The sequence below is a fragment of the Procambarus clarkii genome, chromosome 37 (assembly GCF_040958095.1).
Source record: "Procambarus clarkii isolate CNS0578487 chromosome 37, FALCON_Pclarkii_2.0, whole genome shotgun sequence".
NCBI lineage: Eukaryota > Metazoa > Arthropoda > Malacostraca > Decapoda > Cambaridae > Procambarus > Procambarus clarkii.
The window spans coordinates 11,413,326-11,441,150 of record NC_091186.1 but is presented as its reverse complement, the minus strand read 5'-3'; the positions used below and the strand labels follow the sequence as shown (position 1 = coordinate 11,441,150).

The window sequence follows — 27,825 nt, the reverse complement described above, 5'->3', positions numbered from 1 at the left end:
TATTAGAGAAATGCTTCCTTCATTAAGAGGCTTGTTGGGTTGTTATCCCTCGGCCGTGAACGAGGCGCGCCTCGCCGCCCCAGCAGACGCCTCCTGGCCGCGGTCCGAGCAACACGCTGCCCGTTGGAGCTCCCTGACTGCCGGTAGGTACCTCTGTACCTACTAGTTTGACTTTGATTTTTTGTTTATAATTTACTGTGTTTAGGGGGTTAGGTCTAAGTGTATAAGACCTAAGGTTGTTGTGGTATCAGATTTAACTACTGAACCGGTTATGGTGAGCCCGTGACACCTAAGGTTAGGTCCAGTGTATATATGTATGTCATTCATTCCCCACAACAAGGTGCCTGTTTACTGGTAGATGAACAGGCCAATTAAGTGATATGAATACACAGCCGATGATTTCGGGGCTTAGTGTCCCCGCGGCTCGGTCCTCGACCAGGCCTCCACCCACCAGGAAGTAGCCCGTAGCAGCTGTCTAACTCCCAGGTAACTATTTACTGCTAGGTAATAGGGGCGTCAGGGTGAAAGAAATATTTTGGCCATTTGTCTCCGCCTACACCGGGGATCGAACCTGGAACCTCAGGACTATGAATCTGATGTGCTGTCCACGCAGCTGCCCCTACCTGGTCGGGATTCGAACCCAAAATTCCAGACTGTAAGTCTAGGACGAACCCGACTGTACTGCCGGGACTCAAAAATGTTTTTAATAAGCTACATAGATATCCGTCTCAAATTAGGACAAATGGTGGGGGATGCAGTTAGGTTTCATAACCCTGCTAATTTGTCCTCTAGATAGTAGTATCCCTCTGGTAAATTCAGGTGCCGCACACAAGGTCCTGTCCATGCATGTTGCATGCATGGACATTGATACATGGTGTATTCCACATTTTGGCTTTGAGATCTGCCAGATGTGTGTGTATCCCAGGTGTATTCTGGTCACTATAACATGACATTGCTGAGTTCTTGTTCAATTAGTTCCATATATATTGACAATTGACAGATTAAAGTAGTGTCACTTAATGAAACCCCCATATCAATTTCTACTAGTGGTTTTCTACAGGGCTGTCTATGCTAGCATATCAGTGTCATCCCTTGAGATAACACTATGTATAACAGGCAGGACAGAGTAAATATAAAGTGATTAAACCACATAACACTTAATGAAGCCCGACGAAGAGGCCTGAAAGACATAATGGTAAATCCTAGCCGAATTAAACGGAAATTAATCAGGCGTGCAGAAAATACCTAGACTGGGGAAAAGCTGATATGACAATGGATGATAAATTTAACCCCAGGGCGTGAGGCCGTGCCGCCAAGGAAAGGAGATAAGTATTTCCTGACTTAAAGGTAGGGCTTACTAGCACCTAGACTGGCTGTAAAGGCAAAGTATTAGCTGCAAACAGCGGAACACTTGGGGACTGGCGCTGCACCCCCCCTCCCCTTTTTGCAGTGGGAGTAAAAACAGGAGGGACAACTGGTGTAATGCATGACAGGGAAAGCAGACCCTTGCAGGAAGGGGAGGCGGGCTGGAGTTTAGTGCAGCGGACCGGGGCAGGAACAGTGAGGGCAGGTCCGCGCTTCTCCCGGCTATTTACAGTATATGCCACCCAGTACCCCCCACACTGCACCAGTGGATCGCGCAGTGCACTTGTCTCTCTTTCCCCCCCCCCCCCCCCCCCTCTCTCAGAAATATCGCCGCTTTTTGTGCAAAAAGCAGTGGTCATTTCATTAGCAGCTAAAACATTCATTGTATATCACTATTTTCTGGGTCGTACTACTGTACTGTTCAGTGCCTGGAGTGCACTCTGCGAGTCACAGTAAGTCCACTGCCATTCTTAAGTTGTTTTTTTTCTACCACAGATGTGGCCACACATTTACAATGCTAACCAGCATATATACATTTTCTGTCCTCCATGGACATGGTTAGAGATGTGTTAAACATGTAGTTCAAGTGAACAATCGACCACAGATGATTCAGTGTTTTTAAAATACTAAGCTAACCTCGACCACAGATGATTCGGTGCTTTTAAAATGCTAAGCTAACCTACATACGTAAATACATATAGATTTACGTATGCCCTACATAGGGCTCGATGTGTCTTTTATATAGTCATTAATGTGCATTTACAAAGGTGAAATGTAATTCTGATCAGCTTCCATATATACTATATACACACATACACACACGTACATACACACATGCATTCACATTTCTTTTACTGACAGGGTGAGATAGCTGATAAACTAGTGTGCAATTAGGCACTTAATCACTGAAGGTGATTAAGGTGCTTTTACAAGCTCAGGTTATATAGTTACATCACATACATTGTATAATTGATACATTACATGGTTAATCTTGGGTACAAGTCCAATATATCAGTGTTCCAGTACTAGTATAGTAATTACACAGTTGAGCATACCTTAGCCCAGAAGGGCGAAAGTTGGTCAATATGGGACATTTTACAATATAATTTTCAAGAGTGCATGTTTTCCTTCACAAAGTTGACACATTGTGTACAGTACTCGACAACTGGGTTTTGAGAAAGCTGCCAGATACGTTTATATCCCAGGCGTATTCTGGCCACTATAACGTCACATTGCCGGGTTCCTGTTCTATTAATCCCATATAAAAATGTGTAAAAATGTAGTGGGTGGTGGAAATACCACATCGAATGAGGGCACGAGTTTTCTGTATGGAGATAAGGGAACATTCCTCGGCCCTAATAGCAAAATCATCGAGCAGACCTTGCATTCTAGGCGCGGAGGCAGCCTGTAAACATACATTATATCGGCATAACAGATGATCGTGTCTTTATTAGTAGTTTATGCATTAGAACGTTAAACTACAAGGGACTGAGGATCCCTCTTGTGGCATTCTCAGTTCAAAGTGTTTGCTCTCTGTGCCATTAAACAAAACATGTGCTGTTTGATGACAAAAAGCCCTCCATTGATTTCAGTAATTTTCCTTGTATTCCAAGCTCAGTAAGCTGTTCTAGTATGATTTTTTTGTTTGTATCAGAAGCTGCTGCTAGGTCGATGAAGACTGCTTGAAACTAGCTGATCTGCACCCCATACCCATCTTGTGGGTAGTAGTAGAAAGGGTTAGAGGCACATAATGGGCTTAGGGACTAAAATTTAAATTCAAAATTCAAAAAATTTAAATTTTTATTCGGGTAAGAGTACATACATAGGCAAAGAATTACAAACATAATTACACAGAAATCACAATGTGATGCATGAACAAATCCACAAGGGCCGTGATGAGGATTCGAACCTACGTCAGAGATCATCCCAGACACTGCCTTAATTGACTGAGCTACGACATTGCATTGCTCTTCAACAAGTCACTTGAATGCCAAACCTTTTTAGATATTCTAAAGTGAGAGTAACCCCTGTCCACAAATGTGATGATCTCACTGATGTTAACTACAGACCTATATCAATCTTGTCAAATGTTTGAAAAACTAATCTACAAGCAGCTTTACTCTTATCTAGCCAAACACAATATACTTGGCTCTTGTCAATATGGCTTCAGACCAAAAAAAAACTCACTAACTATGCACTTATTAGTATGATTAACTTGATACATTCAGCTCTTGATAAAAATGAGTTCTGTTGGGTTATTTGTGGACCTGCATAAGGCTTTTGACACTGTCAACCACCAAAACCTTCTTAAATTACATCATTATGGAGTCGGAGGACACTCCCTGCAATACCTTAAATCTTACCTTACTGACAGGCTCCAGTATGTTTGTGAATAATTCAATTTCTCCCACCCTACCCATCAACATTGGTGTTCCTCAGGGCAGCATACTTGGCCCTCTCCTCTCCTCTCATCTACATTGACCTTCCAAATGCCTCCCAACACCTCAAACTAATTCTATTTGCCGACGACACAACCTTCATTTACTCCAGTCCTGTTCCCCCCCCCCCCCCTTGCTCTAAATGTCAGTGAATACTGAGCTAAATATCTTTATATTATAAATATCCGAGTCTTTGGCTAACTGCCAACAAACTCACCCTCAACATTGACAAAACTTTCTATATTATTTTTGGCAATAAAATCTCAAATCCCATAAATCTCAGGATAAACAATACCCAAATTTGTAACAAAGATGGCAAATTCCTTGGCATTCTCATTGACCACAAGCTGAATTTCCAGGGACACATTCTAAATATATCAGTTTCAAAAACTGTTATCATTCTTTCTAAGATGAGATATTATGTACCTCACCCTGCCCTGGTGATGCTCTATTACTCCCTCATCTATCCTTATCTCAACTATGGTATTTGTGCTTGGGGTTCTACTGCCCAAAATCATTTACATCTTATTCAACACAAAGCTGCTAATTAGGACTATATCCAACTCTGGCCCCAGACATCACTTGGTACCCCTACTCAGATCTCTGAATGTTAGATATTAAGTCACTGCACATCCTGTGTGTGTAAAATGCTGAACTGTAATGTCAATCCTGACTTTAAAAGCTTCCTAGAAGGCTGTAACAGAACCCATGAGCACCACACCAGAAACAAATACCTATTTGATATTCAAAGAGTACGACTTAATCAAACTAGAAATGCTCTACAAATCAAGGGACCCAGAAGGTGGAATGACCTTCCCAATTATGTACTCTACCTCTCCCAACCTGTTTAAGATAAAAACTAAGCACTACCTAATTTAACTCCCTGTAACCTACCTTACCCCTAAATGTCAACCCATGTCTATTTTAAACAATACTGTTTGTTGACCAAATTGTATATTTGCCATTTTAATGCCATGTTCCCCCTTTATTTTTATTATTTAGCAATACCCTGGCAAGGTATTGCTAACCGGTTTGCCCAGACTGAGTGTGTCTAAAGCTGAATCCCTGCGATGTGTACAATCATGGGGGCCTAGTAGGGGACCCTCAGAATAGAGGGAGGACAATGACCGAGGGGGGGGCAGACCCCCACCAGGCAAAACAAAGGAAAAAAAACCTGCAGAAGCACGTCTGTTTTTTTGTACGTTTCATTTAGGTCCGTGATGCTGTTTTTATAGATTTCACACATCTGAATGTAATGCAGTATTCAAATCCTCCTGAAAAAGAAAATGGTAGTCATAATTAACCATTGAACTGCAGAGCCCCCTTTAAGGCGCACAATCGCAGAGTACCATATGGCATTTTTAGTTAAAGGGAATGATTCAAAACTCCCGTGGCTACATGGGGTTCACATCCTGTGGCTCGGGACTCCAGTAAATGGATGCCATCTGGAAAAAGGACTCGGTGCCGGCACCATTGCTGGCTGGCCGCACATGGATTTCTTCCCAGAAAAACTTTAGATTCTGAGCACCCATCAGCTGAAATCATTGCAGTTTTGTGAGGAAGAATACATAAATACTCAGACCCAGGCAATATCTTGTTTGGAAGGAAATAATTTAGATTTCTTCTACAATTGGAGAAACAATGTTGATTACCTGCTGTCCAGCTGACTGGCATTCTGTGCAACCCAGTATGCAGGCAACCCAAACTCTCGTACCGCACTCTCGATGTCCATGATTTTTTTATACTGTATTAATGACCAGGTCACTTAGTCCTGCCCTGAAGGGCGAGATGATTTCCTGCGGGCATTGCCACAAGGGAGCACCTTAGGTGTACCGAGCCTTTTCAGGGAAAGGTAGACCAAATGGCTTGTTAGGTGTCCCTGATTCCACCTGGGGGAATCATTCTACGACCTCCGTTGGAGGGGAATGAATTTCTTCAGGCCTAGGAGTCTCGGGCATTAAGTAGGGCAGTGAATCGGCCCTCACTACGCCGAGACATGGGGAAGTCTCGGAAAGAGGCAATGGAGGTAGCTTTCAGACGGAGGGACAGTGGACCGAGGTGCAGCAGGCACCTCGGTCTTGATTGCCTTGTTCTTCAATCGAAGACGTTTGCGACCATAGCCTCAGTTCAGCGTTGGTACTTTGTCATGCCTCAATTCTCCCACTTCTACATTTGTAGATGTGTAGTAGTGCTTTGACAATTCAGGGTGGTTAGAAACTTTAATTACAAAACTGTGTGGATAAACAAAGGGGCTGTTGGTGTAGTGGGCACTGGTATGGCACGAACTATAACTAGGTTAGGCCTAGCACCTTGTCTGGTCAGGGAATGAGGATATGGGGCCAGGAACGCCTTCATGATCAACATGCTTATTGCACATCTCTCCTCCAGCTCTCAAGTACTATGGTTTGTAGCCGTGTGTGTCACACAGTTTTGTAGAGTGTTGAACAGACTCTAGATGTTTATGCATGTGCCACCAACTTCAAATTTTGCGCACCGACCTGCTAGGTACGCTGTGACCTTGACAATAGCCTCACATGTGCAGGCTGGCCGATTTATTTCTGATCTTGTTTGGTTGCCCCTTCCATTCTGTGAATATGGCATCTACTGATATGTTGCTTTGTGGTTCACTGTGGAGCGAATGCACTAATACTCTGCTTGTAGGTGTCTTTAACGTCATGGCAACTGCCACGGAGGAGAAGCCGCTCAGCACATTGCCGTTGCCAGATAGTGACTTTGGGGACCCATCGTACGCGCATCAGTTGCTCTCTAATGATGGTGCCATCTCCTCAGTGGTGACTCAAGACAGAGAGGGTGGTGCAGATGTCGGTGCCATATGCAGTAGAGAAGGGCACGATCAAACCATCCAAATTAGGATGCGGCCAAATAGATTGCACCTAGATTTTCCTCTGGGAACCACAGTGGAGGGAAAAGTGCAGTAGTCTTGTGAAGCCTCTGAGGCACATAATGTCTCTGCAGATGGTCACAATAATGACTGAAAAATGTTGACAAAACCACACTAGAAAGTGGAGACGACGTTTCGGTCCGTCCTGGACCATCATAATTGACTTAATAATGGTCCAGGACAGACCAAAACATCGTCTCTTAATTTTCTAGTGTGGTTTGGTAAACACACTATGACAAGGTCACTAAATTACCTAACGGATGAAAGTGACTGTTTTCGTTACAAACGACAGTGCTTTTGTAAATGTGTAGCTATACAGGGTATGCTGGTGAAATGAAGTACCTAGTCTCCAAAAGTAACCATCGTTATATTCAATGTGAATAGGTACATTAAGCCTGTATATCTTCTTGAAAATGTTGTAAACCCTGAACGTCTGACAAGTGGTCTCATAGCTGTCACATGGAAAGGTGCCACACCTATACCTGACAGAATTTACTCTAGAGCAGCTTTAGGCTGGTACTGAAACATAGCCCTATACAACCCTTTTCCATGTAGATGCTGGAAGTGTCAATGCTGGGTAAGTCACGACCAGGTACTGCACAAGCAACTATTTTTATGCCATGTGTGGCGACTCATAAATCTGAGGTGTTTTTTAAACAAATAAAGGAACTGCACCCAATAAGTGAAAAAGCATAAACTGTGGCAGGTGTGGTGTTTAAGCCTGGCACCTTGACTGTCAAACGACCAGCTGTTTACTGTCGGGTGCCCAGCTCTGCCCGCCTGGGACGAAGGTTGCCAGGTACAGCTGCTGGCTCTAATCCTTGTGCAGAGCCATCTGGACATTGTGTTCGTAGCAGCTAGCAACAAAATACTCCATCTGCCAACCACCAAGTGCACCATGGGGCCAGATGGCGGGTTTGTTCAACCTGCTGCTGTCCGTCAAGTGTCGGGAACCTACCACCCGGGGGTGTCGACCCCGCACTCTTCTTCCCTTCCACACAATCTCAATTGTATGGAGGGGAAGGCTTTCCCTCATTACAATAAATCCACACCCCTTCTTCCCCTCCATTTTTTTTCTACCAAGTGATAGGGGTAGGCAGACCAGTAAAATGGTAGAAAAACGCAAACCAACAAAATCACTAGAGAAAGGGGTAGTGAAGAATAAGGAGGTAAACATGTTCCTGAAAATTGCATACATCAGAATAGATGGAATGAGATCATAAATACTGGAGTTATGTGATGTAATACAGCTGCAGACACCAGACATTGTTGCACTCATGGAGACAAAACTTGAAGATAATATTGTAAATAGTCATATTCCCAACTGGCTAGTCTGTTTGGAGATGGGACAGAAAAATTAGGAAGGGCGGTGGCATTGCTGTGCTGGTGAAAACTCCTGAAGGTAAATGAAATAATGATTGCCAATCCATGAGAAGTTTACATAATAGCACTAGAGATCTGCAATCAGGATAATAAACTATCATAAATGCATGTAGTTCACCGCCATGCAACACATGGTCAAAGGAGCTGGATAATAAACGAGAGGGGCTTATAACAATGAGATTATAGTGAGAGCTGATAGCTATCATGACTGTTCGTAGTCGGCGACTTCAACTTGAAATCCATAGACTGGGAGGCATATGAAGCTAGAACAGGAATTTTGGACTTGTAGATTCATGAACCTCATCATGGAAACTTTAATGTATCAACATATTAAACAAGCTACAAGGATGAGGGAAGAGGATGTTCCCTCTATGCTGGATTTGATACCAGGAAAGAGGAGGAGATTTGACATTCAGTACCTCCCTTGGGGAAAAGTGATCATGTCTTTTTAAGAATAAAGTATGCAATGTTATAATCTGGAAGAAAAGGAGGTTGAAGCAGTTGAAAAACCTGATTTCAGGAGAGGTCATTATGGGGGATCTTGGACATTTCTGTAAGGAATTTGACTGGAAAGACTTGCTGTTAGGACATGAAGTAAATGAGATGCATGTCATATTTTGTGAAATATGATAGGCACAAAAACAATATACCAACACAGAGATGCAGAACTAGGAAAGATTGGTTCAACAGAAATTGTAAAAGGGCCAGAGACCAAAAGACACAAAAATGGAATAGATATAGGAAGAGGCCAAAACCCGAACATACCAGCGATACAAAGATGCGAGAAACTACACGGCAGTGAGGAGAGGGGCAGAAAATTTTTGAAAAAGGGATAGTGGACAAATTTAAAACAGAACCAGGTCTATTCTATAAATTTATAAAAAACAAATTGCAGGTTAAAGATAATATTCAGAGGTTGAAAATGGGGAATAGATTAATGGAAAAGGAAATGTGGAAAACATTAAACGAAAAGTTCCAAAGTGTGTACAAAATAAAATCTTCAGAGAACCAGACACAATGAGAATTCCAGAGAACATAGAGCACAGAGGTGTCAAGAGACGAAGTGGGGAAAAAATGCTCAAGGAGCTAAGAACAAAGCAGTTGGTCCAGATGGAGTTTCACCATGGGTTCCGAGAGAATGTGCACCTGAGCTCAGCATTCCACTTAAACTGATTTTTCAGGCATCCGTGTGTAAGAGTTGTAGCTGATATGTGGAAAATGGTTAACATTGTCCCAAGCTACAAAAGTGGCAGCAGGGAAGACCCCCCTCAATTAGACCTGTATCATTGACAAGGGTAAGTCAAAATATTGGAAAAAATAATTAAAACTAAATGGGTAGAACACCTGGAGGAAAAGATATATCACAGACAGTATGGTTTTAGATCTGGAAGATCCTGTGTAATAAAATTACTCAGTTTTTATGATCAAGCCACAGATATTTTACAGGAAAGAGATGGTTGGCATGACCATCTATCTGGACCTAAAAAGGCATTTGACAGTTCCACATAAGAGGTTGTTCTGGAAACGAACATATTGGAGGGTGACAGGTAAGCTTCTAACATGGATGAAAAATTTTCGGACTGATAGAAAAATGAGGGTAGTAATCGGAGGCAATGTATCGGATTGGAGGAATGTCAAGTGGAGTACCACAGGGTTCAGTTCTTGCACTGGCAATGTTCATTGTCTACATAAATGATCTACCAGATGGAATACAGAATTATATGAACGTTTGCTGATGATGCTAATAGGAAAGATAAGAAACCTAAAAGATTGTCATGCCCTTCAAGAAGACTGGACAAAATAAGTGTATGGAGCACCACTTGGCAAATGGAATTTAATGTGAATAAATGTCATGTTATGTAATGTGGAATAAGAGCATAGACCCCCCACAACCTATAAATTATGTGAGGAATCTTTAAAGAATTCTGTCAGAGGGATCTAGGGGTGGTTCTAGATAGAAAACCGTCACCTGAGAACCACGTTAAGAACATTGTGTGAGGAGCCTATGCTACACTTTCTAACTTCAGAATTGCTTTTAAATACATGTATGGCGAAATACTAAAAAAATTGTTCAACTTTTGTTAGACCAAAGCTGGAATATGCAGAGGTTGTATGGTGCCCATATCTAAAGCACATAAACTGGAAAAGGTGCAAAAACATGCTAGTAAGTGGCTCCCAGAACTGAAGGGGCAAGAGCTATGAGGAGAGGTTAAAGGCATTAAATGTCAAAACTAGAAGATAGAAGGAAAAAGATGTTCACTACATAGAAAATAGTAACAGGAATTGATAAAATTGATGGGGAAGAATTCGTGAGACCCAGAACTCCAAGAACAAGGTCATAGATTTAAACTAACGAAACAAATCTGCTGGAGAAATACAAGAAAATTCTCATTTGCAAACAGAGGTAAATGGTTGGAACAAGTTAGGTGAGGTGGTGATGGAGGCCAAAACTGTCAGTAATTTCAAAGCGTTATGATAGTGCTGGGAAGACGGGACACCACGAGCGTAGCTCTCATCCTGTAACTACTTGGGTACTTGGGTAATTACATTGGTAATTACGCCCGCATAGCTGTTCAAGCAACAACTGAGGGACCCGGGAGCCCTCTAGAAACAAAGGCGGGACTGCAGCCACAGCAACAATTCCAGAGGAAGCGACAAGGAAGCAGTCAGTCCAAACCCAGAATGGAACCAGATGAGACTTTCCCAAAGCACCAGGAACCCGAACTCGGTGAACGGTAAAGATCCACCCCTGCGGCGAGCAGACTGACTGGCTGGGAGCGCACACCAACCAGTCGTCGGGGTGGGCCAACACCCAAAACCTAGTACATGAAGATGGGCCACCACAAACAGAGCAATATGCTGATAATGCAAGTTGCCATAGACCAGCCAAAGGAAAGACAAGGAAGACGAGAAACAGGACGTCTCGCCACGACCATAACCAGTCCCTGAACCCCAGAAGAAGCAGGTTTATGCCAACACACGGCCCATTGGTCAGACACACTACTCAAAAACCTGGCCCTAAAAGAAACCAGACTTGGGACAGTTAAGTTATCCATATGGAAGCCAGCGGTACAGACTGGACAAAACCAGAATGAACCAAAGAACCGTACAGACCCATTGCTGGACTGAAACAAGAAAACCCGATGGAGTGAAGTGGAAGCAGCAGACCCCGCGAGCACCGAATACCCCAAAGTAGTTGGGTGGCTTGCCCAGCACTACCACAAGCAGGAGGACATGACCAGACCTGCCCACAAATCATGGGATCAAGCGTGACAACCTGAGTCAGCCACGCCCCCAGCACCCTGGCCATGGGGGCAACCCATGAACCAAACTGTAGAAAATGAGCTATCAGGGAGGAAAATTGGCACCCCTATAACTAATAGCTAGTGAATTACAGGAATAAATGTTAAATAATGGTAGCAAATGGCATGAGCATCTAAGGCCTGTGTGGATTTACTAGGAACTAAAGTACCCTGGATCCCCAAGTTGCCATTAACTGCACTGCAGAGTGCCTTAAAGCACCCAATCAGGGGTGTGCAGATTGTATATACCTATACAATCTCCCTATACCTAAAAGCACCATTTGGTGCTTTTAGGTATAGGGAGATTCAAAACTCCCGTGGGTACACGGGACTCGCATCCTGTGCCTTAGGATTCCAGTAAATGGACCTCATCTGGAAAAAAATGGCAGAGATCCTCAGTACTGAGAGCGACCAAGGCTGGTGCATACAGGAGCAGCTGACAGCACCGCTGTGCAGCTAGGCACTACAGCACCCCTTAGTAATTATGAGTAAAATAGGTACAGTAATTGAAATTAATTTGTATAGTCAAAGATCCTGATTGTGATAAAGCTTATGTACAATGTTAATATATCAGCAAATACAATGCTATTTATGATATTCACAGCATGAGGTATAGATAGCACCCAGCCATTGTTTCCTACATTTATGCCTCGTGAAACGATCTCGTGTTCCTTCACAATATAATCCTGTTGAAATGGATTCATATTTAGGATTTTGTGATAGTGATAACAGCAGTTATTACACAGATCACACTAACGTGAAGCATCAAATGAACAAATCCACAAGGGCCGTGACGAGGATTCGAACCTACGTCAGAGATCATCCCAGACGCTGCCTTTATCTATTGTAATGAAGTAAGGGCGAAGAAGAAAAATGGCCTATTGACATAGCTCGAGTGCGTATTCTACTTTAGATCTCTACCAAGGGACTCCAGACTTTTTCTAGACCCAACTCCACGCCACGTGGTCTTGAGTCGATTGACCGACTTGAGATTCTACAACCCGTATGCAATGACATAGGCTTCTAGCAAAACCCTAGGGTCGCCTTTTCGCCGCCACCACCAGACCAGTAATACTGAGCAATGACCGAGGTCTGGATCGATCATGCCAATCAATAACTTTGGGGCTTGGTCCCCACTAGTAATATATGGGAGGTTTATCTTTTTACGTTAAGCGTGGAATTAATTTACAATCAAAGGGAATAATGAATTCTGATTAGGTGTTAGAATCTACCCAACTCAGAATAAGCCACACTGCCCACGATGGCAGATATAGAATGCTCCAAAATCACATGTGCATATCTGTAGGCCATTGCACCTCGTGCCTCTCTGAGGGGGGGGGGGGCCAGGTTCTGGTCGTGGTCCACGGTAGGCCTAGAACTCCACCTACATCGACTGATACCACAGTTAGGAATATCCATATCAGCCTGGATAGCTCCGGGGAGAGCCAAAGGGGCTCCCCCCAGAAAATATAAAAAAAAGAATTCTTACCTTGGGCAATGGCAGAGTGAATGACTTCTCGACGTGACTTCTCAGTGTGTGACTTCTCGACGATTGTAGATTCTGTCTTGTAGACGCCTTTTTAATATTTTTTTTAAACGTCTCTATTTTTTTTAGGCAATCGTCCAAGCCAGTTATCTTAATTTCCTGAAAAATATTGACAGAAGTTCAGTTAACTAATGATGAAGTGCAAAAAACAGCATTTAATGTAATGAGATGTCTATTTCTGAGTGAGTCCAGGTGGTTCCCTGAAGCTTTGTTGATATAGTGCCAAATTAATAGGTGCCATCAGTTGCAGAGTTCTTTTTGACTGATGGGGACGACGAGCCAGAACCTGGCCCTTCCAGAGAGGAGGCCAGGTTCCAAGGGGGTCAGAGGCACGTGGAGGGGGGGGGGGGGGTCTCCATCTCTTCATGTACATAATGGGTCAGTTTGCTGTTCCGATAAGATGTGTTGGAACCCTGAAAACAAATTAAAATAATTCTTTATCTAAAAAATATTTATTACATATATAGAAAGCAAAGTACTTTTCATACACCACTTATTCAGATATTAATTTTGGATTTAAATAAAGTTAATGATAACCTGCCCATCTAAAAAGTGTTAAATGTAATGAAATGTTATTTTCTGGGTGAGTCCAGGAGGCTCCCTTGAGTTACCAGGCTAATATGCAAATCATATGGGGGGGGGGGTAGGTGGTGTTAACTTGTTATTTTTGCAATCGTTTTGAGAACTCTTAATACATCTATAGCTCCAGGGAGCCAAAGGGGCTCCAGGGAGCCAAACGGGCTCCCCACAGAAAACCAACATTGAATGTAATGAAACTAATACCAGCGTTTGTCCATTATGTACCCCAAACTCTTTACCCTGCAAGTTTGGGTTAGACTAGCCCAAAGCATCTGGCCTTCAACCTCTGAACAAATAAACAGACATTCTTGTAGGTACAAATTTATAGTACAAGAATGTTTGTCAATTCAAAATGATTTATCTTGCCTTACTTGCCATATCTTCAAGAAACACTCAAATGTGAGTGTCTTGCTCCCGCTCTTCATCTCCTCATGGGTTGCTGACGCCATACCGGATACATCTTCCATTGTTTCGACACCCATGAGGTCGATGAAGAGCAATGAGCCTGAAATCAATGAAAAACAATATATATATAGACATGATAGGTAAAACAGAACATATGGATGTGTCAGCCTCTGTTAAGTCTACTTAACATCCTAAAATAATGTGGCGATTATAAGAATTAACTCCAGTGCTGCGCTGCTTTTATTGTGACAAATTGGTGGTGTGCCACAATTGAAGTGTTCTTTTTTAAAAAAAAGTGGATATTTGTTAAAATCCCTTCCCTGAACATGCACATGTAAAAAAGTGTTCAATGTAATGGAAACCCCATTTTCTTGGCGAGCCCCAGAGGCTCCCTGAAACTATGTCAAACTGACATGTGCCGTATTATGTTGGTGGTGGTTTAATGACATGACTCTGCTGCTCCTCCAATTTTGTCGGCTGCTCCTTGAGCCAACAGCTACCCACAGATGATGTAACATCTCCAGAAGGTAGAAAAGTACAGTGACCCAAATGTGATTGAAACTAACGACTAGACCAACCCATAATATCCCATTTCAACTTCTAGATCCAGAGACATCTACCATGGTTTCAATTCCCATTAAATCTATGAAGACCAATGAGCCTGAAATCAATGCATCACAATATAGACATGATAGGTAGAACAGAACATATGGATGTGGTGGTTTGTGAATTTCTGGTTGCAATTCTTATGTCGTAGCTCAGTCGATTAAGGCAGCGTCTGGGATGCTCTCGGACACAGGTTCGAATCCTCGTCACGGCCCTTGGGGATTTGTTCGTCATGCTTGTTTACTTGTTTTTAGTGGGGGAGTTCTGCTTAGCAGTTTGGTTTTCGGTAGTAATGTTTCCCAGTTGGGATCTGTTTTTGGGATACCTACCTTTATGGGTGCCTAATCTGGTAGCTGGCAGACAGTGCTTCCAACCACTTGGAGGTTTCTATAGGCTATTGCTCTGAGGTGGGGGGGGGGGGCCAGGTTCTGGCTTTCAGTCCCTGGTATGCTGAACTCCTTAGACTGTCCTGGTTTAATGATTCACATATTAGCCTGATAGCTCCAGGGAGCCTCCGGGGACTTGCCCAGAAAATGGGGTTTCATGACATTCAATGCTGTTTTTTTATTAATATTAATTTATTAACCTAACACAACACTAAAATTTCTGTACATGAGCTTAGCAAGGTAAGTTTTGATTACCAGCAAATGCTTCACTGGTTGATTGCCCTTTGCATTCTAGTAAGCATATGTCTTCAGATGTAATTCAGTAATGAAGTTAAAACTCCCAATAACCTGGATTTGTCAAATTTGGCAAAGTTAAGGAGACAAATACTTACTTGATTTTGGCCAGACTACCCAAAGAACTGGATTAATTGGGAGCAGATTAGTGATCTTTTACAGAACGAATGACGCCTTCATTTTGAATTATCCTGTTTTTGTTTATTGTATTCTGCATTACTTCCTCATGTTGAAGTAATGTAGGAGACAATATCAGGAAAGGTTCCACTTTTTTCTGAAAATAGAAATGCATATTAATTTGGATGAAAACCATAAATATTTGTGTATTTTGTGAAAATTGACATCAGGTCTCCTGCACTCTCCTGAGTGCTTTATCTACTAGGTCTGAGTATATAGCAAGATAACACAAGATAATTTTATTTAGGGAAAATACATACATACATACACAATGAGTTACAGAATGCTGGATTTCTATATAAAGCAGGTACAGTGTATATAATGTAATGTCTAAAGCCACTAGAACGCACAGCGTTTTGGGCGTTGAGCACAAGGACCAGCGTTTTGGATAAGGACGAGACTTAAAACGATAACTAATACTGTACTGGTATTATTCATCAATAATTTATCAAGCACCTTAACCCTTCAATTGCCCATCGCATCATATGATGCTTTGACCGACTTGCAGTAAATTGCGCATCGCATCATGTGATGCTTTGGAGTACTACGCAAGATTTAAACAGCCCGCGGATACACGGGGTTCACCACACCTTCATCAGGGCTCTTTTAAACAGACGCCATTTTTTTTTTAAATCGTGGGCCAAACTCCCGGGTGTTAGGGGCCTCAGTATTTAGTGAGCAACCAAGCCTGACGCACGCAGCTTTAACTCACAGCACTGCTGTTCAGCTTGTGACCACAGCATCGCCTAAAAATGCCATAATATTCTTGTTCATGCTATTATGTAGCGACGATATTACAGAAGACCCCTGACTGTGATAAAACTGACCAGGGTTCTGATAATAGCAGGATTGTGGCGATATTTAGCACTGTGCGCCATGGAGGGAGGAGTAATGCTGTGGGAGGGGAGGGTAGTGGCGTTATCTTCTGACCGTGTGTGGCCACCTTTTATTGAATGCACTCACCATACCAGCTTAGTGGTATGGTGAGTGCACACAGTCAGCTGGCGGCTTCTTCCCTCACACATTAAAGGTCAAACGCACTAAAATTTCACCCTCAACAATACTGTTTGTGGTGTTATTACCCTATATACAGACATTATATACAAGTATCTACATGTTTTGTTCACCATAACTGTTCAACCAAGCTGATATAATGCCCAAAGAGAATAGTGGCCACCCCTACCAACATGACAAATCATGCAAATGTTGCCACACCCATCACCAAAATGTCTTCTTCCCCCACACTCATTTTGCTGTTATTACACTATATATACACGTTATATATAAGTATCTACATTCGTGTTCACCATAACGAAGCACTAAGTTGGTATGCTGAGTGGCAGTGGCAGCCCGCCACTGGCTGCCACTCCCTCCCTCACCTCACTCGCCACCGGCTGCCACTCCCTCCCTCACCTCACTCGCCACCATTCTCCTCCCACCATACTGTTTTTGCTTTTATATACAGATGTTATATATAAGTATCTGCATGTTTTGTTTACCATAGTGAACAACTAAGCTGGTATAGTGAGTCCAGACAGTAAAAGGTGGTCACACAGTCAGCAGACAATGCTGACTGTGTGACCCCTCCCCACCAAGATTACTCCTCCCACTACAGCGCTAATTATCACAACAATCCTGCTGTTATCAGAATCCTGGTCATTTTTATCAGTCAGGGGTCTTCTGTAATAATATCATCGCTACATAATAGCATGAACAAGAATATGGCATTTTTAGGCAATGCTGTGGCCACAAGCTGAACAGCAGTGCTGTGAGCTCATGCTGCGTGCATCAGGCTTGGTGGCTCACTCAATACTGAGGCCCCTCACACCCGGGAATTTGGCCCACGATTTTGTTTAAAAAGTGTGTTTACAAGAGCCCTGATGGTGTGGTGAACACCGTGTATCTGCGGGTAGTTTTAAATCTTGCGTAGTACTCCAATACATCATATGATGGGATGCACAATTTATACCAAGTCACTCAACCCATCATATGATGTGTTGTGCAACTTAAGGGTTAAAGGTTAGTTTATGAAAGTTAGCATAAAAATCATGAATATCTCATTGAAGAATACAGACAAAAATAAAGAGAACAGAAGCAGAGATAACAAGTGAGAAACAAAGGCAAAGCACAACACAGTAGACTAAGTAAGACCAGGATCAGTGAAATTAGGGTTACGGGGTATAGGCAAAGCAAGCAAGACAATGGAGTCAAGGGAGCAGGAGGATGAATCATGTCAGCAATTACTCCAGCTTTAAATAGGGTTGTTTGCAACAATATTCCACTCTAGAGACTACAATATGTTTAATAATTACATACTTCACATTTCTTCAGTCTTTCCTTTAGACTATGTATAAGCCTCTGGTTTTCCTCCTCTGTCTCCAGCAAAAGGGTTCTTAATCTTTGATCAGTGAATTGGGGTTATGGGGTATAGGCAAAGCATGCAGAGACAATGGAGTCAAGGAAGCAGGAGGATGGATCGGGTCAACAAATAATGGATAAAGTCAGCAAGCTTTGAATAGGGCTGTTAGTTTGCAATAATATTTCACTCTAGAGACTACAATATGTTTATTAACTACATACCTCACTTTTGTTTAATTTTGTCTTGATCTTCGATCTCAGCTTTATATTCTTCACTCTCATTTATAAGATCTCTATTCTCATTTATAAGATCTCTATTCTCATTTATAAGATCTCTATTCTCATTTATAACCATAGAGATCTCTTCTCTACCCCACACCTTCCCTTCAATTGTTATTGAAGGTGAAGGTGTGAGGGAGTGTACATGTTCCTGAATCGAGGAACTAGTATCTGAAATATCTCCGGTGGTCCTATGGAGAGAGCAAAAGGCCATTAGTGAAACAGAGATGAATCCGAAATATTTTCTCTTATGCAAAATCTAGATTAAAAAAGTGTTGAATGTAATAAAATGCCATTTTCTGGATGAGCCCCAGAGGCTCCCTGAAACTATCACACACTGATTAATGTCATATTTCTCGGTGCCATTAGTCGCAAAGTTCTATTGGTCTAGAGAGGGCTACAAGCCAGAACCAGGTCTCGGAGGCAAAAGGAGTGATGGCCTTTGAACACTTCAATGTAAAGTTATTTATACTTGCCACCAACTGGGGAAGGAACCCAGAAAGAGGCAAACCAAAAGACTGCATGGTTAAAACTAAAGACCACAGCCTGAAAATTGCCAAAATGAACCAGCGTTGAATGTAATGAAATGCCATTTTCTGGGCAAGTCCCGGAGGCTCCTCGTAGCTTACTGGACTGATATGTTTCTAGACCATTTTCATTGAAGTTCTTGTGTACCAGGGACCACGAGCAAGAACCGAGCCCCCTCAGAGAGGTACGAGGAGCAATGGCCTATAGAAACCCCTATGTGGTTAGAGGCATTCCATGTGTGCCAATGACCGGGTTAGGCACCCAGAAAGGTAGGCGTCCCAAAAGAAACCTGGTTAAAAATTGCTACCGAAAGCCAAACTATCAAGCGGAACTCCCCAATCTGAAAATGAGCAAACAAGCATGACAGCATTACTGTCGTTGTCTGTGCAGCTCCCCCCCCCCCCTCCCCAAGAGGGGGAAGGGGGAGCCCCAGACCCCCATGTCGGTCATGCCACCCTAGTTCAGAGGTTGAATATAAAAAACGTGAATATCGCCAACTGGAAGATTGCCGAAGAACCTCCAGGATTCGCCCAGAAAATGGCGTTTAATTACATTGAACGCTAGTTTTCTGTGGATAGCTCCTCTGGCTCCCTGGAGCTACCTAACCACAGAAAAGGAAAAGAGGGACGTACCTGGGAGGGTGCCACCATTCACACCAACTCGAAGTTGAGACCACTGGCTGCAACCTGCGACCCATGGCGACACACGCCTGACTAGGACCAGGAACATGAACGAGGTAACAGGCGGCCAGGACCCTGTCCGACCTCCAAAATCCTCGCGCCCAAATGTCAACTCAAGACATATCGCTCAAAAAGCAGCAGCTAGAGTAGCAAATTAGCGAACGTCATGGATTCGAGGATGGACCGCAGGCTGGCTGGAATGAATAACCCTGCGGACGACCTGGGAGACCCGAACCCACAAACAGTGGAGGAAAACAGAGAACTCGTAGCACATCCCCGGCCACAGAGGCTATGGTGCACGAATAATGGTGAAGAGCCGCAACCGGACACAAAACATGATGCACCACCCGGCCAAACCAACCAAGCATCAACCCAACAGCCCTTACGGAAAGCCACCATTCCATTCTTCGCCAGAAAAGAGGGAGACGGCTGAAAATGAACAAACCTACCACCAGGACAAAGAGCAGAAAACCGTGCACGGGAAGAGCATGAAGCTTCCCAACCTGACTCCCAGAAGCTAATGCCAACAGGAAAAAGAGCCTGAGAAAAACAATCCAGAACTGAAGGAGCCACAACAAACCAAGGAGAAAAGAGAGCACCCAGTCCAAAGACCAGGACAACTCGGATGGTGCATGAGCAGGCCGAAGGTGCACAGTGCATAATGCTTGCGGAACGGAGCGGAAGTAACAACCCTCAGAATGCAAGCAAAAGCGGCTCTGCCAACACCACACGATTTGAGGCAACAGTATTCAGCATCAAAAGACGGTTTCTGAAAAAGTCAAGAGAGAAAGGACAAAACAACCAGATCCGAAATAGATGACAATCTACGAAGGGAGAGAACCCGACAGAAAGAACACCAGGAAACTTCATACTGTCGCCGAGACGAAACTCGCAAGTGGGACACCATCTGTGAAGCCACCTGATCACCATGCAAGTGGTGATAAACCAGGTCAGAAAGACAGAGCAGAGGAGACCACCGAACCAGCCACATACCATACTGGTCCAATCTGCTGAAAGAGGTGGAACTGCAGGAAACTTCGCGGGTTCGAACACTAAACAAGCTGCGCCTGAAACCAAAGCTGGGTCAGCCACCAAGTGGCCAACAGTACTACTACTCTGGGACGGCTCTAAAAGAGCCAGAAGTCGCTAAGAGACCAGCCCCAAAGAGCCAAGGACCGAAGAGAACCCACACGGGTCAGGCAAGGAACCACCGGAGTGCAGTCCAAATGGAGCCTGATCGAAACCCGAGCGACCCGCACCCTCTGAAGTGACAGCCAAACAGGCGCGAACTGTGTTGTGAGCCCTACTGAAGGACGGAGCCCACTGCTCCTGGCCGGCCTGGTGAGCACTGGTCACAAAGCCCCAGCCAAGAGACAAGGCATCCGTAAACACTTTGAGCGAGGGCTCGGGTAGGAGCCACGGCATTAAGTGAAGCATTAAATGTGCAAAAACTAGAAGATAGAAAAAAGGCGATATAATCACTACTTACAAAATAGTAACAGGAATCGATAAAATTGATAGGGAAGAATTTCTAAGACCCGGAACGTTATTTATTTATTTAATTTATTTATATTCAAGAAGGTACATTGGGTTTGAGAGTACAGAGCATTAAAGTTTTTCATACATACATTCTTGTAAAGCCACTAGCATGCATAGTTTCATGCAAATCCCTAAACTAACAGGTAATTTTAGACAATTCACAGCAAAATTGACAAATGTTTACAGGTACATTTCAGTCTTACTATACAGGTACAGATAATTTTAAGTGGAATAATTACAGCAAACCGTCAAATGTTTACAGGAACATTGCAAGAACTTTTGACACAAAAGCAGATTAGAATGCACAATAATGAAAGGATTACTAGGTACATTAGGACAACATTCCAGGGTTACACATTGGTTCACTGAAGCAAAATGAGGATCATTTCAAGGAATAATGCAGCAGGATAATTACTCAATACAAAAACCATGATATCAGATGATACTGTTAATCACAACTACCTCTTACTTAAACTCCAGCATTATGGAATCCAAAGCCTTGCCCTGGACTATATCCGATCCCAACTTAGTGACATACACCAATGTGTAGCCATCAATGATACGACCTCTTCCACTCTACCAATAACAGTTGGAGTGCCACAGGGCAGCATCTTGGAACCTCTTCTATTTCTTATATATATCAATGATCTGCCTAATGTTTCTAATATTCTCAAACCTATATTGTTTGCTGGTGATACTACCCTCATCTATTCAGACGCCAATCCCCCACAAACTAAATAATGTTTTGAATAATGAATTAAAAAAAAGTCCACTTATGGATGTCTACTAAAAAACTAACACTAAACATAGAAAAGACCTACATCTTACTTGGAAGCAAATCATCGAATGCAATTCAGCTACAGATAGACATCATCAGTAATAAAAATGATGGCAAGTTTCTTGGCCTATTCCTAGACAAGAGACTCGACTTCAGCACCCACATTCAACACATAACTAAGTCTCTAAAACAGTTGGTATACTCTCCAAAATCAGATATTATGTTCCTAACTCTGCTCTCATCTCTCTCTATTATGCACTAATCTATCCCTATCTTACTTATGGTATCTATGCGTGGGGGTCAACCACTGCAAAACACCTGAAGCCCATCATCACCTAGCAAAAAATCTGCTATCAAAATAATAACAAACTCTGCTTTCAGACAACACTCGGCTCCCTTGTTTAAATCCCTTAACATGGTAATAAAACCCTCTGTTCTTGAGGCTGTGGTCTTGAGGCTGTGGTCTTGTTTGAAGGCATATTTGCCACCGTTCACTGTGCCTCTTTGAGGAGGCCAGGTTCTGGCTTATGGTCCCTTATAGGCCAATAGAACCATTCAACTGACAACACCTAATAGTATGACACATTAGAAATAGTAGCTTCAGCAAACCACTGGGGCTCGCCTAGAAATTGGTGTTTCATTACATTCAATGCTGGATTTTTTAACTAATATATTTCTAAATTATATTACAGGAAAAAGTATCAGCAAATGAAAAAGTTTCACCTTCAGCAAAATAGACTACAAACATCATCATCTTCAACAAGTGACTTCAATTGAAGGTCTACTTAAAATAAAAGAAGAAAAAATTGTAAGTATTTTCCTAAAATACTGTACCGTATTAGCTAGCTGATCCTGATTTCACTTGTAGAGTATATTATAGCAATTATATACAATGGGGCCTCGACTTACGATGCTAATCCGTTCCGAGAGACGGATTGTAACTCGAAATATCGTAAGTCGAAGTGATTTTTCCCATAAGAAATAAAGGGAACTGAATTAATCCGTTCCCCACCCTCCAAAATATTAACATACAAATACCGGGCCCGGGGAAGAGGGGTACACTATGGAGGGGTTTGTTGAGGGTTGGGTGGAGGTCTGATACGGAAGAGCATGTGGTTGGTAGTGTTGTTGATAGTATGGTGGTTGTTGTTGGTGTGGTATGTAGTGATGTGGTTGTGGCAGTTGTTGTGGTGGCAGTTGTTGTGGTGGTTGTTGTGGGTGTGGTTGTGTGTGGTGGTGGTGGTGGTTGTTGTGCTTGTAGTGGTAGTGGTGCTTGGTGGTGGTGGTGTTGTGGGTAATATGCTGGGTGTTGGTAGTTTGGTGGTGGTTGTGGGTAGTATGGTGGTTGTTGGTGATTGTGGTTGCTGTGCTGATTGAGGATGGAGTTAGTACTGTTTTCGGTGAACCAGACTGCACCAATGCCAGGGGCCCCACAGTTGCATCATCCCCTGGAGTCTGTTGTTGGACGGGGGTAGATGTTCCATTGTTGGGGTCTACTTCCCCATCACTCCCTATGGCCACCCTCAATCATCGTGATATCCGTGGACCGAGAGCCCTCAACGAAATCCTGCTATCGTCCAGGGCTGCTGCCCCTTTGGCCCCCGGATCCGTTACTCCCGCCTGGGCACTCCCTGGGCTCCCGATGGGGTCACCTTGCCCCACTGTGGGGCCTGCTTGGGTTTTCTAAAGAGCTAACGCCTGCACCGCCCCCACAGTTGGGGGGTTTGTCGCGCCCCCCCCCCCCCCCAGGTAGTCTTGTTTTCTACCATGCCTTTACTTCTGAGAAATGTGTACCTACAACCTGCACTTTTCTCGCTAATCCACACAAACTGACCCTACTTGGTGTAGTATGCAAGGAGCTATCACAAGCTATCGCCTTTGAAATTTTAACGCATTCCTAACTCGACAATTAAGCCCACTCTCGATAACCTCTCGAAATATTCCCGAACCTTTTACGTTTAAATTCTCGAGCATCTATATCGGAACTATCCTTTATTCATACTTTTTCTTAACCGCGTTCCACAGCACCAGTGAGAACCATCAATCCTTCGCCTATTGACAGGTGGTGACAGATGTCGGCGTCAGAATCTCGCTCCACCAATGAATGAAATTCTTTGGTCTTGTATCCTCGTCTCATTCGTAAAAGTAATAGGCAGACAGATAGAATACACAACCTGACTTGACTACCATTTATCACTGTGAAACAAGATACTGTACTGTATACAATGTCAAATAAAATACATGTGCAATTATAAACCAAATAAAAAGGTCACATTAATTATTAGATGGCCGAAAATACTAGAATGAACTTGATAGAATGAAATTATTATTACTACATTCCTTTAACACACACTATTGACTGTACTGCAATTGAAAAGAATTAAAGTGAGAATTTCTAGTCTCTAAATATGAGTCCGATATAAATCTTAATTGAATAATTACCGAATTCTTGAAAATATTCTGAAATTATACAATTAATATTTCCGTGAAGTAACTACTCAGAATTTATTGTAAATAATTTAAGTTTCTAAATTTTCTAAGGTCGCCATAATGTCCTTTCCTGAAGTCAGGTTTTTCAACTGCTTCAACCTACTTGTATTCTTCCAGATTATAACGCATTGCATACTTTATTCCCAAAAAGACATGGTCACTTTTACCCAAGGGAGGAAGGTACTGAATGTCAAATATTTCTTCCTCTTTCCTGGTAAATATCAAATCTAGCATGGAGGGAACGTCCCCTTCCCTCATCCTCGTAGCTTGTTTAACATGTTGATACAAGAATGTTTCCAGGATGTCTACAAATCTACAGGTCCAAAAATCTTCTGTTTTAGCTTCATATGCTTCCCAGTCTATGGATTTAAAGTTGAAATCGCCAACTATAAACAGTCGTGATCTATCGTTATCCGCTCTCGCTATAAAATCTGAGACCATCCAGTTTATTATCTAGCGCCTCCTTTGACCATGTGCTGCTTGGCGGTGGACTGTATGCATTTATGGTTGTTAGTTTATCATTCTCATGGCAGATCTCTAGTGCTATTATGTCAACTTCTTGTGGCTGTGGTCTTTAGTTTTAACAATGCAGTCTTTTGGTTTGCCTCTTTCTGGGTTCCTTCCCCAGTTGGTGGCAAGTATAAATAACTTTACATTTGAAGTGTTCAAAGGCCATCACTCCTTTTGCCTCTGAGACCTGGTTCTGGCTTGTAGCCCTCTGTAGACCAATAGAACTTTGCGACTAATGACACCGAGTAATATGGCACTGATCAGTGTATGATAGTTTCAGAGAGCCTCTGGGGCTCATCCAGAAACTGAAATTTCATTACATTCAACACTTTTTTAATCCAGATTTTGCATAAGAGAAAATATTTCGGATTCATCTGTTTCATTAATGGCCTTTTGCTCTCTCCATAGTACCACCAAAGATGATGTTCATGTTCCACATCAACCAGATGTGGAACATGTTCCACATCAACCACATCCACATCATATCACACCTTCAATAATAATTGAAGAAAAGGTGTGGCTCAAAGACGATATCACAGCCTTATTAAATAAATATAAACAACTAGAGAAGGAAAATGAAGATCTAAAAAAAATTTAAATATGAGAAGTAGTTAATAAACATATTGTAGTCTCTAGAGTTGAATATTGTTGCAAATTAGCAACCCTTTTCAAAGCTGAAGTAATTGCCGACCTGGTCCGTCCTCCCACTCCCTTGACTCCAATGTCTTTGCATGCTTTGCCTATACCCCATAGCCCCAATTCACTGATCAAAGATTAAGAACCCTTTTGCAGGAGACAGAAGAGGAAAGCCAAAGACGCCTCTGGGGCTCATCCAGAAACTGGTATTTCATTACATTCAACACTTTTTTAATCTAGATTTTGCATAAGAGAAAATATTTCGGATTCATCTCTGTTTCACTAATGGCCTTTTGCTCTCTCCATAGGACCACCGGAGATATATCGGATATAGTACCGGAGATATATCGAACATGTAGACTCCCTTCACCTTCAATAATAATTGAAGGGAAGGTGTGGGGTAGAGAAGAGATCTCTATTCTTATTTATAAGAATAGAGAATATGAAGCTATTCTTAGAGAATATGAAGCTGAGGTCGAAGATAAAGAAAAAATTTAAAAAATGAGGTATGTAGTTAATAAACATATTGTAGTCTCTAGAGTGGAATATTGTTGCAAACTAACAACCCTATTTAAAGCTGGAGTAATTGCTGACATGATCCATCCTCCTGCTCCCTTGACTCCATTCTTTGCTTGCTTTGCCTATACCCCGTAACCCCAATTTCACTGATCCTGGTCTTACTTAGTCTACTGTGTTGTTCTTTGCCTTTGTTTCTCCCTTGTTATCTCTGCTTCTGTTCTCTATTTTTGTCTGTCTATTCTTCAATGAGATATTCATGATTTTTATGCTAACTTTCATAAACTAACCTTTAACCCTTAAGTTGCACAACACATCATATGATGGGTTGAGTGACTTGGTATAAATTGTGCATCCCATCATATGATGTATTGGAGTACTACGCAAGATTTAAAACGACCCGCAGATACACGGGGTTCACCACACCTTCATCAGGGCTCTTGTAATCAGACACTTTTTAAACAAAATCGTGGGCCAAATTCCCGGGTGTGAGGGGGCCTCAGTATTGAGTGAGCCACCAAGCCTGATGCACGCAGCATGAGCTCACAGCACTGCTGTTCAGCTTGTGGCCACAGCATCGCCTAAAAATGCCATAATATTCTTGTTCATGCTATTATGTAGCGATGATATTATTACAGAAGACCCCTGACTGTGATAAAAATGACCAGGATTCTGATAACAGCAGGATTGTTGTGATAATTAGCGCTATAGTGGGAGGAGTAATCTTGGTGGGGAGGGAGGTAGCATTGTCTGCTGACTGTGTGACCACCTTTTACTGTCTGGACTCACTATACCAGCTTAGTTGTTCACTATGGTAAACAAAACATGCAGATACTTATATATAACATCTGTATATAAAAGCAAAAACAGTATGGTGGGAGGAGTCCATTTGGTCCGGGAGACATCTCCCGTCACGCAGGGTGCAGTCGCGCCTCCACAGATCTCCAGTATCATCTATTGATACTGGTGATGGCTCAAAAGGGCCACCACTTGCGAGCTATTCATGCCCGTGCCACCTTTTGGGTGGCTTCATCTTCATCTTAACACATTCACAAGGGAGACATCTCCTGTCACGCAGGGTGCATTCGCACCTCCACAGATCTCCAGTATCAGCTCTTGATACTGGTAATGGCTCAAAAGGGCCACCACCTACGGGCTATTCATGCCCGTGCCACCTTTTGGGTGGCTTAATCTTTATCAATCTATCAATCGGTGGGAGGAGAATGGTGGCGAGTGAGGTGAGGGAGGGAGGGAGTGGCAGCCAGTGGCGGGCTGCCACTGCCACTCAGCATACCAACTTAGTGGTTCGTTATGGTGAATATGAATGTAGATACTTATATATAACGTGTATATATAGTGTAATAACAGCAAAAGGAGTGTGGGTGAGAAGACATTTTGGTGATGGTTGTGGCAACATCTGCATGATTTATGTTTGTAGGGGTGGCCACTATTCTCTTTGGGCATTATATCAGCTTAGTTGAACAGTTATGGTGAACAAAACATGTTGATACTTACATATAATGTCTGTATATAGGGTAATAACACCACAAACAGTATTGTTGAGGGAGAAATTTTAGTGCGTTTGACCTTGAATGTGTGAGGGAAGAAGCCGCCAGCTGACTGTGTGCACTCACCATACCACTAAGCTGGTATGGTGAGTGCATTCAATAACAGGTGGCCACACACGGTCAGAAGATAACGCCACTACCCTCCCCTCCCACAGCATTACTCCTCCCTCCATGGCGCACAGCGCTAAATATCACCACAATCCTGCTATTATCAGAACCCTGGTCAGTTTTATCACAGTCAGGGGTCTTCTGTAATATCATCATCGCTACATAATAGCATGAACAAGAATATTATGGCATTTTTAGGCGATGCTGTGGTCACAAGCTGAACAGCAGTGCTGCGAGTTCAAGCTGCGTGCGTCAGGCTTGGTTGCTCACTCAATACTGAGGCCCCTAACACCCGGGAGTTTGGCCCACGATTTTTTTAAAAAATGGCATCTGTTTAAAAGGGCCCTGATGAAGGTGTGGTGAACCCCGTGTATCCGCTGGCTGTTTAAATCTTGTAGTGCTCCAAAGCATCACATGATGCGATGCGCAATTTACTGCAAGCCGGTCAAAGC

At 42.8% G+C, this 27,825-nt stretch overlaps 1 long non-coding RNA gene across 1 annotated transcript; it reads left to right on the top strand.

Annotated features, from left to right (window-relative positions):
• The first annotated feature begins 57 nt into the window (after positions 1 to 57).
• On the top strand, positions 58 to 25,563 carry LOC138372032 (uncharacterized). Its single transcript, XR_011230645.1, has 3 exons — positions 58 to 143; positions 22,238 to 22,353; positions 25,490 to 25,563. It is a non-coding gene; the product is annotated as an uncharacterized lncRNA (long non-coding RNA).
• Positions 25,564 to 27,825: the final 2,262 nt, after the last annotated feature.